A 12,772-nucleotide genomic window follows, 5' to 3' on the forward strand; every position below is an offset into this window, starting at 1 on the left:
GGACAAAACGTTGTTATTGTTTTGATTTGATGCTTATAAAACATTTATATAATTTCTCGTGGGACAGCTATATAACTATATCATAGAAATTTAAAATTATCATAAAGATGTTACACAACACATTCTTAAAACTTTTATAAGATAAATCTATCTCAAGCATAAAGAGTTTTATAAATGATGTTATATAAACATCTATAAGAAAAAACGATACACTTTCTATAAAAAAGTTTCATTATTTCATCATATAAATGTTTAAACGATAATTTTTTAATACCTTTTGGCTAATACGATAATTAAGTGTATTTTTAGTTAGTATAAAACAAATCCGCTATATGTAATGCTATTATTAATCTTTTATATATCAATTCAATCCTTAAAGAACTGAATAATGTTAGTTGGGTTAGTTCATGGGGTTGTAAAAAATTTAGGTATATTCAACTTTTATCATCGAAGGAAAATATATCCCCAAATGAGATTCTTAGTTACAAGCTCCACGAATCTCTCGATCAACTACGTTAGTTTTCTCGGCCATTTCCGTCATTTTCCGGCGAAAGAGGGAGCTTCGCTTTGCCAGTTTCCTAGCAGTATTAAATTTATGTAGGGCTTCAAAAATCGGGGTATATCGTTTCATAATATTCTTAGCCCAATTCATTCCAAAGGAGAAATCCTTCCTTTCTTGAAACGTGATTCAAATTCGGTGAGAGTAAGCAGTTGACCTATTTTCATTAAAAAATCTCCAAGTTGTGAAAAAATTGTTAACTAGTGATTTGAGATTGTTGAAAGAAGTCGGTTTGAAAAAATGTTCAAAAGAATGTGTAAATTATAGTTCGTGAAATGTTCATTTATCTGCATATTCTCAAATTCAGAAGGCGACCCAAAGCAGTGTTCGGTTCGTGATACCCTCAGATATTGATTAAATTTCTGGTAGCTTGACATTCGTCGGGAGGTTTTCGGGGATATATTTTCCGATATTTCCTGCTTGTAGTTGATACAGCCGTAGTATCACGGTTTTTCTAAATTATATAAATGGAAAGCATGTCGTTCTCTTCTGGCGTGGAACACAGGGAGTTGTGGAAAAAATTGTACGAGAATAGGTGATCATGATACCGAGGTGAGTTGTTATCTTGACTACAATTTTATCATTAGAGTAAGAAGAGGAAATTTTTCCTTTCGAAATAATATACCCAAATGATAATTTTTTTCTTAATATTTTGGGGATTTATAGGTCTATAATCAAGAGTTCGAATAACACCGATTAAGGAGAATATTTAATCAGAAAATACTCAGAAAATGTCTGTATTAGTATTCCATCCAGAAAGAATATGTGAGTGCAGTAATAAATCCTCCACCATTTCGTCACTTATACAACATCGTTTCCTTACATCAAGGAAGGCATTCTATCTCTTACCAGCCTTCTTACAACAGTCCATTATGAAAAGACGATAGCATCTTTAAGATTGCAGAATATCGGTTAATTGTGGCAAACTACCCCCTGTCACGTGAGGTTTATTCAAACAAATCACCAGTCACAAATTTCTGAATCGGAACCTTGCAATTTGGAATGCTTATTTTGTGGCGGAAGCGCTGACTGTAATATATAACGCGCGTCTAATGTCGAAAAAATTGATGTTGCTTTGTCGATAATTATTGTTTTTTATTCGATGCATATCCAAAATATTGATTCAGATTTAATCTATTCTCGTTAGCAATATACTCGTATAAAATAGGATGTTTCTACGTGAAGTGTAATCTAGTTCTGCAGTTAACAGCACATTTATGTTAGCACTTCCGAAATATAAAAAATAAAACGAGGATAGAATAGTTACGATAGCAAAAGTTGAAAAAAAAATTAAAATAATGAAAAATGACGGCTCGTGCCCTTTAGGTGTGTAGGTCCGTCAGACCCATGATATATAGGGCACAGGAGCATAAGCCTGGAATAAAATTAATATCTTTTTCCTCAACCAATAACTGAAAATAAAAAAGCGACCAAAATATTCGTTTTTTCAATTAAATATTAATTTGTTTTGTCAAGAAACTTGAGTTTTTAATTTAATTACAAATATGAAAAAACCGAGTCGATATCATTTCCAAATTTGAAGTCGATTCTATGTACAGTTTTTGAGTTATCGAATTTTTAACATTGACAAATGATTGTCAATTCTCGGCTTCTAGGAGGTGTGAGTGGATGTGATAAAAAAAAATTTTCTGCCATGGTTTGTCGATATCATTTCCAAATTTGAAGTTGATCCTTTGTACAGTTTTTGAGTAATCGAAATTTTAAGATTGGACGGTGTCAAATCTCGGTTTCTAGGGGGCGTAAGTGAATGCGGCAAACGACACTTTTACTCTACTCTGTAATCTGTGCTTTTACTGCTCCGTTTTGTCTATTTAATTCTTGAATTTGAAGTGCATTTTATATACCATTCTAACAACATTGACAGTGAATGATGATGGGAATTTTCAATATAACTTTTGAAATTTTAACCCTTAACTACTAACGTAACAAATATGTAACGTTGTCACTATACCTATACGTCTCACAGACGGCATCATATAGATGGACATATTTTTTTAAGGTTCTACAGTTTTAACTTTATGAGCTGCTTATATGTTCCCTTTGTTATTCTGGAGGTGAAAACTATGCTAAGAAATGCAAAAAAAGTTCAATATTCAGTGAAAATCACAATTTTTCAATGTAGTCTGAAGTATTCAACATTTTGGCATAGATTCATTCAAAAATTGAAATTCAATTGGAATACTAAAGAAATAAGTAATTCAAAAATTAAAGTTATCAGGAATTTGGACGGTTTTTTATTTTCTCAAATGTTCAATGTGCCAACGTTTCGGAGGCGAATTCCTCCTTCTTCAGGGCTAACTTTAATTTTTGAATTTCAATCATGGACGAAAACCAAACTGATGAAATAAGTAATTTTTTCATTTTTCTTGATACAATAAGAGTTGAACGGAAATATATTCACAAGAATTGATCAAAAACAGGTATTCTGAAAAAAATGACAATGCCTGTTTATCACGAATTTTTACATATTCCGGACATACTTTTTTCGCACACTCTAGGCAAATTGGGTTCTGGCATTCATAACAAACATATGCCTTCCTTCTTTTCTTCTTATGAGAGCAAATAGAACAATTCTTTCGTTTTTTTTTTCAATGTTTCCACACTAATTTCAGGTATTTTCAGCTCCTTTTTTACCTAGTATTTCCAAAATACTGAGTCGTAATTTTTCATGCCAGCTTTGGATTTTTCGACGTCTTCTGTTAATTGTGGTAATAGGTATTAGTTTTTGAGAGAGTTTTTTCATTAAATCAGATCTTTCTTTTTGCGAATTTTCTGGATAACTATTATATAAAATGAACGAGTTGACATTTCCTGGCTCGAGCAGTTAGGCCTGGAGCTGTGATAATGAAGACAATAATTCTGATTTTATTGTGAAGTATGTGCTGGTATTGTGTTGTGTTCACTCTCTCGTTTAGGTATGTTCGAATAGACCATAGGCTAAATAAATAAATATGGATGAGTCTATAAAATATCGCGAGTGGTTACCGACGAGACCTACGACTGGAATCACTTCCAGCTTCATCAAACCACTTCAACAAATGTATTTCGAAATTTTTACACTTTTTGACGAACTAGTTCGGCAATCCATCGTTATTTCAAATCACTAATGATACGACTCAGAGAAGGTCTCGTCTTTTTATTATTACGTTAACGCTAACTATACGTCTAAGAGACGGCAATCGATCTTTCAATAGAAATATCTAGAAAACTAGACTATATACGACAATCAACTTTAGGGTACTACATAGACAATATGGGTACTATGGGGTACTAAGTTAGAGTGGAATAATGAATAATGATAAATTACATGGAAGGGCTATGGCATGAGTTGAAAGGGAGAGGTCATCTGACGAATAGGATGAGGTCGTGCCGTATCTGAGACGTATGATTAGTGGTTAAGGGTTAAGTCGATCTTAAGTACAGTTTTCGAGTTATCAATGTTTTATTTATTGGAGTAATTTTTATTCTTGTTTCCACTTAGCTTTCTATAGGCATGAACAGAAATGAAAAAAATTTAACGTAATAAAAATAGTTCTCATATAATTCTGGACACGAGAATTCATTATTGCATCGGTATCCGCTCAACTGTACAATGGCGTATGACGAATTCAGGGTCAAATTATTATCTCATTCGGCTGTTTTTATACCTGTGTATGACCGGTGTGAAAACAGCCGAATGTATGCCAACTGCGATGCTCCCACCCTGAGGGTCGATTGGCCGATCCTCGAAAAGCTTCGGAATCACCGTGCTCTTAAATTCACCAGGAATATTATAATAATAATAATACCCTTTTTCTAAAATAGATATAATATTCAAAAATTAACTATTCATTTAATATTCAACGATTTTTTGTCTGATTAAGTACATATTTTGTTTGAGTACATAAAAATTCAAAACTGAAAAATCTTTTCATCTTTTCACTTTCAAGGGTTTATAACTTAGCTAGGGGTGAGAATCCAAAAAAGTTTCATAGAACGAACTAGTTTTATTTTTGGCCAATGAAAAATTGTTCACATTTGTTTTTTAGCCCCCTGTATATGTATTTCAGGACACATTATTGAAATCTAAAGGAACAGGAATAATTTTCGACGCTATGACAAAATATATAGATATCGATTGAAATTTATTCTGGGAGGATTCTGCATTTCTTAATAAACTTTTTAGGGTTTTCACTCCCAATCTCTGAAACAAAATCAATTAAAAATGAAATAAACGATTTGCTCCTGCGTAAATTCTTGCACTAATTTGTCAGGAGCAAATTAACTAGAAAAAATTGTTGCCTGACAATGAACTGAAAATAAAGAACGTTGAAATTATAATTTTATGTTGTAACGTTTCGGAGTCTATATCAGACTCCTTCATCAGACGAAAAATCAATATTCGAAAATTATCTGAATCGACAATTAATGTCAAACGAAAGATACAATTCAGAAGATTTTCGAAAATTGATTTTTCGTCTGATGAAGGAGTCTGATATAGACTCCGAAACGTTACAATATAAAATTATAATTTCAACGTTCTTTATTTTCAATTCATTGTCAGACAACAATTTTTTCTAGTTGATTGGCTCCTGGCAAATTAGTGCAAGAATTTACGCAGGAGCAAATCGTTTATTTCATTTTTAATTGATTTTGTTTCAGAGATTGGGAGTGAAAATCCTAAAAAGTTTATTAACAAAATATATAGTTTTGGAGTACAGAGAATTTAGGAAAGTTAAAAAAACTGTTGCTGACAAATTGTTTTTATAGTGTTTGTGAATACTCGAGTTGTTCTATTGTTTAAGCTAACTATATTGTTCAAGTTTTTCCATATGTAAGTTAGTTACTGATTTATTTAATTCATATACTTTATTTTTTCTTTTTTTTTTCTCGGACCAGTTCTATACAGAAGAATTATGTCCTAAAGAATGAATAAATTATTGATTTTAGTATTACGGCTTTCACACTCCTCTCCACAGGAACATCCACTCATCCCAGATATCTCAGCTATCAAAAGGATTAAGCTGTACTGGAGCCCTTTCCAGGTTTTGGGGCTCGTGGTGGTGGTCGGGTTCGGGTCGTTCCTCGGCTCCTTGTTGTCGATTGGAATCCTGATCTACATCTACCCGCACTTCCTGAGGGAGCTGACGGTGTTCCTCTGCTCTGCATTCCCATGTACTTGCGTACAGTTCTCGCCGTTCCCAGTAGTACCGCTTTCTGAATGACTATAAATGTTTTCGTCTAACTGAAGTTTTCTCAAGTTCTCTGGTAATTTCTTCGGTATCAGGCCTGTAGATGAAATGACATAGGGATAGTCTTGATATCTTTCAACCCCCACTGTCTCCTGGTTTGTTCCTCAAGATCTCTGTATTTTGAAATTATTTCAGTGTGCCTATCTAGAAGATTGTTATTATTTAGAATCGCCAGGTCGATGATTAGTGCCCTGTCCTCATCCTTATTCAGCAATACGAGGTCAGGTCTATTGTGAGTTATACTCTGGTCTGTGAGAACCGTGCCATCCCAGTAGAGCTTGTGATGATCATTTTCCAATATAAGATCCGGATGGTAATTGTAATGGGGAACCTTTTTTGACCTTAGAAGTTGGTATTTTATTGCCAATATTTCGAAAAAATGCTCGGACACGTCGATTTTTGTTTCGAGGGGGACAACTTTTAAGGTCAAATTCACAACCATATCGCTCCAACCCTTAGTGTTAGAACACCAACCCCTAAATTTTGAATAGAAAAGATAGGGTGAGTGATACCTCATTTGAAAGGCCTTTTCATCCTGAATTCAGCATATTAATTTTTTTCTCATTTAATGCATTCGTTTTCGAGATATTCAATTTTGAATTTCGTACAGTACCAGTCATTCCGCTAACCATGCTATGTGAAATCTATATTAATAAAAGAGGATCTATGGTTCACTTCAAAATGCTTTATTGTTCAAACGATCGCACCAAATTGGACAATTCTTTTTTTGTTGTGTTTATTATTGTTAGGGCAAGGTTTATATAACAAAATATTCCCAAAAAAATTGTACAGAACAGAAAAAAAGGCATTCCTTTTTCTTACGACCAATCGAGCAATCACGATGAGTTAGTTATTATTATCTACCCTAGAAATAATTTAAATGGCAAAACTAGGTTTGCCGGGTCAGCTAGCCATCAATTATTTGACTAATTCATTCTGTGGTTACGATGGTAACCGTTAATTGTCAACATTAGACAACGAAATAATTATTATTGGTAATTACTTTCCTCAAGAATTAAGATGGTTGTTTCGTCTGTTTCGTTTTAAAAAGCCCACCCTGTATAATAATATAAATTATATAATAATAATATATAATATAATATACTACGGATAACCTAGACACGGATATACCAAACCCTATCAATCCGGCATCACCGGCATTCTAGAAGCTAAAGGACAGAGTGTTTCAAAATCACGAACCCAATCTGAAGACTAATACAGCTGTTTACAAAGCAGTGGTCCTCCCAACGCTTCTTTACGGAAGCGAAAGCTGGACGCCCTACAGGCGACATAAACAGCTTGAACAAACGGATAAAGTCATCTAAGACAAATGATGCACATCAGATTGTTCCACAAAGTTTCGAATGTAGAAGTCTTGCAACGCGCGAGTTGTACGACAATTGAGATTCAAGTAACGAGAGCCTGACTCAGATGGAGCGGCCACATTCTGAGGATGCAAGACACAAGACTCCCCAAAATAGCTCTGTATGGCGAATTCACAGAGGGAGCCCGGAAAACAGGAGGCCAGTATAAGCGGTTCAAGGACACACTACCCACATCAATTCCTAAAATCAGTTAATGCCAATCATAACTGGGAACAACTAGCGTTAGACAGGTCAAAGTGGAGGTCTTTGGTACAGTTATAATGGAGGCTCGAGAAGGATACAGCGGCGGCCAGATCTGGTTGGTGACTATCCATGCCCGGAGTGTGGTAGGATATGTAGGTCACGGTTGGATCTCTTCAGTCACAGAAGGGCACACAGTCACAATTAGCCCTAAGAAAGTATAGGTCTGTTCGCACCGTTGTTTTTTTTTTGTCTTTTTGTAGATTTATTCCCGGTAACGGGTTGCAGCAATGAATTAATGACTTGTACTCCGTGCCCGCGAAATTCTGACATCCTCCGGTGATGTGCTGGATCGTATTATGTGTCACACAGCCACAACGACAGCTATTGTCCGCCACTGAGGCATCCGTGGCGCGATACATTTCATGTAGATTTTTGTTGGAATCACCTGATCCTGGATGTCGAGGATGAAGCCCTCTATCTCGGGAAAAAAACTTCCGGAAGTCAACCAGCAGTTCGACGCAGATATGTCGACGTAATCATGGTTGACCTAATTTTGGTGCCTTCCATGCAAAGGTTTGCCAATAAATTTCTGCATTGTGATTTCTGCACAGTGTTCAACGGTTTCCAAGTGGTCCTGTTGTAGCTTTAACGGAGGAGAACTATCAGCAACACAAACTACTCGATGGAGTTCTGAGGAAGCAGCCTTGTTCAGGAAATATTCTCGAAGTCCTTCAATTTCCTGAGACATACGGTTGGACAAATCAACAATTCCCCTACCCCCAAGGTGTTGTGGCAGCTCTGTTCGTTCTATAGAGCATCGTCCTTATTTTTCCTTATTTTCATCTGTAAGGTTGCTTAATCGGTGGTGGTCCAAGAGACTATATCGAATGAGTAGCTCAATGCTGAGCAAGCGTAAGTATTAATCGCTTTGATCAGATTCTTGCTTTTAAGATAAGTTCTCATTCTCCGTTAATTCTTCCTTCATCTGACTCTAATTGTTTTTTCTTGCCTGTTTTATGCCCAGATTCTTGTATGTGTCTCCTTCCTTTAATGGTTCAATTTCTGCACCTTCCTTGAGTTTGAATGTACCATCTTCTATTTTGCCTCTCGTCATGTTCAAAAGTCGAAATTTTTCCAGTCCAAATTTAATTTTGATATCTTCCGAGAATCCTTCAACCATTTTCAGTATCTGCTGCTTTTTTTTTTGGTAGATGCGAAGAGTTTCAAATCGTCCATGTAAAGGAGATGATTCAGTTTTATAATAGTTCTACTGCCGCTCTTGATGGCAAATCCGTAGTCCGTAGAATTAATTTTATGATACAAGGGTTTCAGGGCCATGCAGAACCACAGAGCACTCAGCTAGTCTCCTTGAAATATTCCGCGTCTTATTGTAATAGGTCCAGTTGTAATGGGGCCATCTGATGCTTCCATTTGAAGACTAGTACTATAGGTTGACATAGCGTTTTCCAGGAACTTAACAATATTGGGCTCCACCTTGTAAATCTTCAAGATCATCAAGAGCCATTCGTGAGGTATAGAATCGAATGCTTTTTTGTAGTCTATGTACGCAGCGTAAAGATTCCTCCGCTCAGAGAACGCCTGATTGCAGATAACTGAGTATATTATTTGTTGTTTTTTGCATCTTCGGCTGTCTTTGGTGCATCCTTTCTGTTGCATGGCGATAATGTTATTCTTTTCACAATGGTTATAAATTAGGTTCGAAATGCACAATGTGATTAATTTATACATCGTTGAAAGGCATGTGATTGGTTGGTATTTGGATGGGTCTTCTGTATTCCTTTGGTCTTTAGGTAACAGGTATATGTTGTGCCATGTGTCAGAAATACCGGCATTCTTTCAGGATTTTGAGTGACTTCATTTATTGCGGAGGTTAATTTGTCATGCATGATCCAAAGTTTCTTGATCCAAAAGTTCTGTAAACCATCAGGTCTAGGGGTTTTCCAGTTGTGCAGTCCTCTGATAGCTGATTGTACTTCTCCAATTGTGATCATGTTATGCAGCATCGGTTCATATTTCAGAGCTTAAAATTTTTCGTCTTCAATCCATCTGGTATCTCCAATGAACTGAGGTTTCGTTGATAATTGTTCGGTCCAGAATTGTTCAATGGCTTTCTTTGGTGGTAACTTTCCAATTTATCCATCAGAAGATGTGAGTGACCGGTAGATAGTTTCTTCCGACTTTTCGAATGAATTATTGCCTCTTTTCCGGCTTTTATATATCCTCAGGCGTTCCGTATATAGGATTAACATCTGCTTCAGAGTGTCGAGGCAGTGGTGAGTTGTAGCATTCTCCGTCTCTCGTTCTGTGTGTGTCCTGTTCCTATTCATGATTTTTTTGGCAGCTTTCACAACCTTTCTTCCTCGATTCCCGTTCAAGTACTCCGTCAGTCGTCCAATGTCTCTACTCTACTCTACTCTACTTTTCTGTTTTGTGTTGTAGACGTTTCTGCCATGGTGGCGCGTGCAATTTGAGTAATCTTGAACCATCCATTTATATTTTACTCTACACTGTCATTTACTTTAAAGTGAATAATCCACAGTTGTAATATTTGTGTCTATCAGTAATTTGTTACTGAATTTACTATATTCTATAAAACGAAATTCAAGTACAGATTAATTAATCAGGATGAACTCAAGAATCGAAGGTGAAAGAAGGAGACTAAATGAAAGATTCCTTTTTAATCAGGGATTTATTTGAGATTTTTATTATTATAAATGAATCCAGCTGATATCTAACTGCCCATACTGTAGGTACCTATAAATCGGAAAATTTATATATATATATATATATATATATATATATATATATATATATATATATATATATATATATATATATATATATATATATATATATATATATATATATATATATATATATATATATATATATATATATATATATATATATATATATATATTAAGACCCGGTTGCTCAGTTTAGGATTAAGCTGAGAGTTAATTTGATCCTAGATTAACCTGACAGAATTGAAGGGAATTGTCAAAACTAAAAATTCAATACAGTCATTGTCACTTTTGAAGGGGGTTTTGAGATTTTCGTCAAATAATAAATCTCTTTTCCTCAGTTGTTATTTGGATTTACTGATTACTGATTGCTGGGTGTTTTGGACGGATAAACCAAACCTGCCACTACGAACAAGCGGTCTATTGTAGCCCACAGGCAAGCTCGAAGAGTTAGATCTTTCCCTTCAGTCCCATCCTATTCAAAAAGGAGATTATGTCGGAGGCCAAGTGATTCTTGAGTTCCTCTAGGACCATCTTCGGAGAACCAAAGACTACAAGACTGACCCTGTCTGCCACCGGACGGTCAAAGAGGTGTCACAGATGTGCTCAATCGTTTCGTCCTCTTCTAAGCTGAGTCTGCAAGGCGGGTCATTGACGATGCTGAGTTTTTTAAGATGGGCTCTGAGTCGACAATGTCGTGTGAAAACCGCCATGATAGATCTGAGATTGGTTCTAGAAAATCCTAGTCAACTACTGGTGTTTGGGCTGAAAGGCACTGACCCTGTGCTAGTGACGCAGTCCAGGACGGTTGCGCCAGTACTCCAGTACCTTTTGTCTTATCCAGGTGTTGTTACGTTCCCTGATTGAGGAATTGGAAATTTCTATACTTGGTTCAGGGCCAATAAGCGCTGATGTTGCGCCTTCTCTGGCTGGAGCATCCGATACTTCGTTGCCTCTGAAGCCAGAGTGTCCAGGTACCCAAATCAGTTGCTGTCTGTTTAAACTTCCCAATTTGGAGAGTTCAGTTTGTCTGCTGCGAGAGATTTAAGGGCAGCTTGAGTATCCGTTAGGATTTTTATTGACCTACCCGTCCAACCCATGTTAAGCAAATGGTTGGCGTATAGATCAATAGCGAACATTTCCACCTGAAATGCTGTCGCCGACTTTCCCAGACTAGCACTGAGTTCAGTCAGCGGTCTACGACTGTATACTCCGGCTCCAGATCCCTGACTGCCAACAAGGTCCTTGTAGATAGAATTCGTTGTGACTAAGCCATTCGTCTCTGCTTGGAATCAGATAACTGAAGGTTCCATCCGTGCTGGTTCTTGTGATTATCTGATCAGTTCTCATGCCCATCACCTCGTCTGCCTCCAATTGGACTGCAAGACGATTGGGCACGAAAATGATTTTGTCAGGCTCATTTATGGTAAGATGGTGGAGCATGTGGGTTGCTAGTCTTGCCTCTCCCTGTGAAGGGGGGGGAGGTCTAATAGCATCTCCATGGAAACAGTTGGAGTAGAACGAAATACCCCCGAAATCATGAGGCATGCCGTTCTCTGGAGTTTCCAAAGTTTTGTTCTGGTTTTGAGCGCGTTCTGTGCAGGACCACCAGACGATACAGCCGTAGGTGATCAATGGTCTGATCACCACGATGTACAGCCAGCGGAGCTGCTTGGGCGCTATCCCCCAAGTTTTTCCACAAATCCTTTGACAGGCCTATTTGGAGTGCCTGGCTTTGTGGATGACTCTCTCCTCATGGGAGTTCCAGTGAAGTTTCTTATCCAGGGTAATACCTAGATATTTGGCTTCCTCCACAAGTGGAATAATCTTGACGTAGAGAATTGGAGGAGGAATTTGGAACTTTCTTATCCTGGTGAAGGGAACAATCAAGGTTTTGCAAGGGTTAACACCTAACTGCTCCCTCTCACCAGATATTCAGTAAGGGATTCAATGTCCAAGAAGGCAGCCACCGAAATCTCCCGGGAGTTGAGGGATTCGTTTATCCTGCCGACAAGGTTATTGAGGGCAAGATCCGTGGATTTGCCTTTCTGGTCGTATTTGGTTTTCCTGAATTTTGAAGATTGTTTGCCGAAACTTGATTCAAATGTGTTATTTATTATCAATTGCAGATTAGTATATGTCATAAAGTGTTAGTATTTATAAGCTTCGAAAAAACGCCTGTAGTCATGGTTATCGGCGTAAGCTTGTATTTCCCAAGCTTTTTCTTTCCACCAGCTATACATGATTTTTCTTATTTCTTGACGGACCTCGCGTTTTATGTATATAAGACTCTTGGGCTGCAACATCGCCAGGTCTGCTAATTGCCGTTTTCATCGCTTCGTGTTTTGCCTCCAAAAGAGGTGCGATATGAGTTTCGCTGTCGGCGAACCAGTCTGGGGATTTTCGGGAGCGTTCTGTGCCCAGTATTTCTTTCGCTATATTTGTAAGAGATTACTTGAAGCAGAGCCAATGACTCTCAATGTCGTCGTTATAATCCGGTAGTGTAAGGCTATCTTTGACGGCATCTGTAAATCTTTCTTTTGTGGAAGTGTTTTGTAGTTTGGAGATTTGAAGGCGCTCTCTTAGATACTTTGGCTGGCGTTGGTATTTTGGGAGCATTGAGATTTT

The 12,772-nt window shown here is 37.0% G+C and overlaps 1 protein-coding gene across 3 annotated transcripts in view; it reads left to right on the forward strand.

Annotated features, from left to right (window-relative positions):
- Positions 1-365: 365 nt before the first annotated feature.
- Positions 366-12,772, forward strand: part of LOC123313505 (rho GTPase-activating protein 100F) — a 142,805-nt gene continuing 130,398 nt past the window's right edge. Inside the window, exon 1 of one of the 3 annotated variants that reach the window (XR_006537744.1) lies at positions 366-1,111. The gene's annotated coding sequence lies outside the window, so the exon portion shown is untranslated. The remainder of the gene's footprint in view (positions 1,112-12,772) is intronic. The other 2 variants (XM_044898415.1, XM_044898416.1) reach the window with 2 other exon arrangements.

This window comes from Coccinella septempunctata, chromosome 5, assembly GCF_907165205.1.
Source record: "Coccinella septempunctata chromosome 5, icCocSept1.1, whole genome shotgun sequence".
NCBI lineage: Eukaryota > Metazoa > Arthropoda > Insecta > Coleoptera > Coccinellidae > Coccinella > Coccinella septempunctata.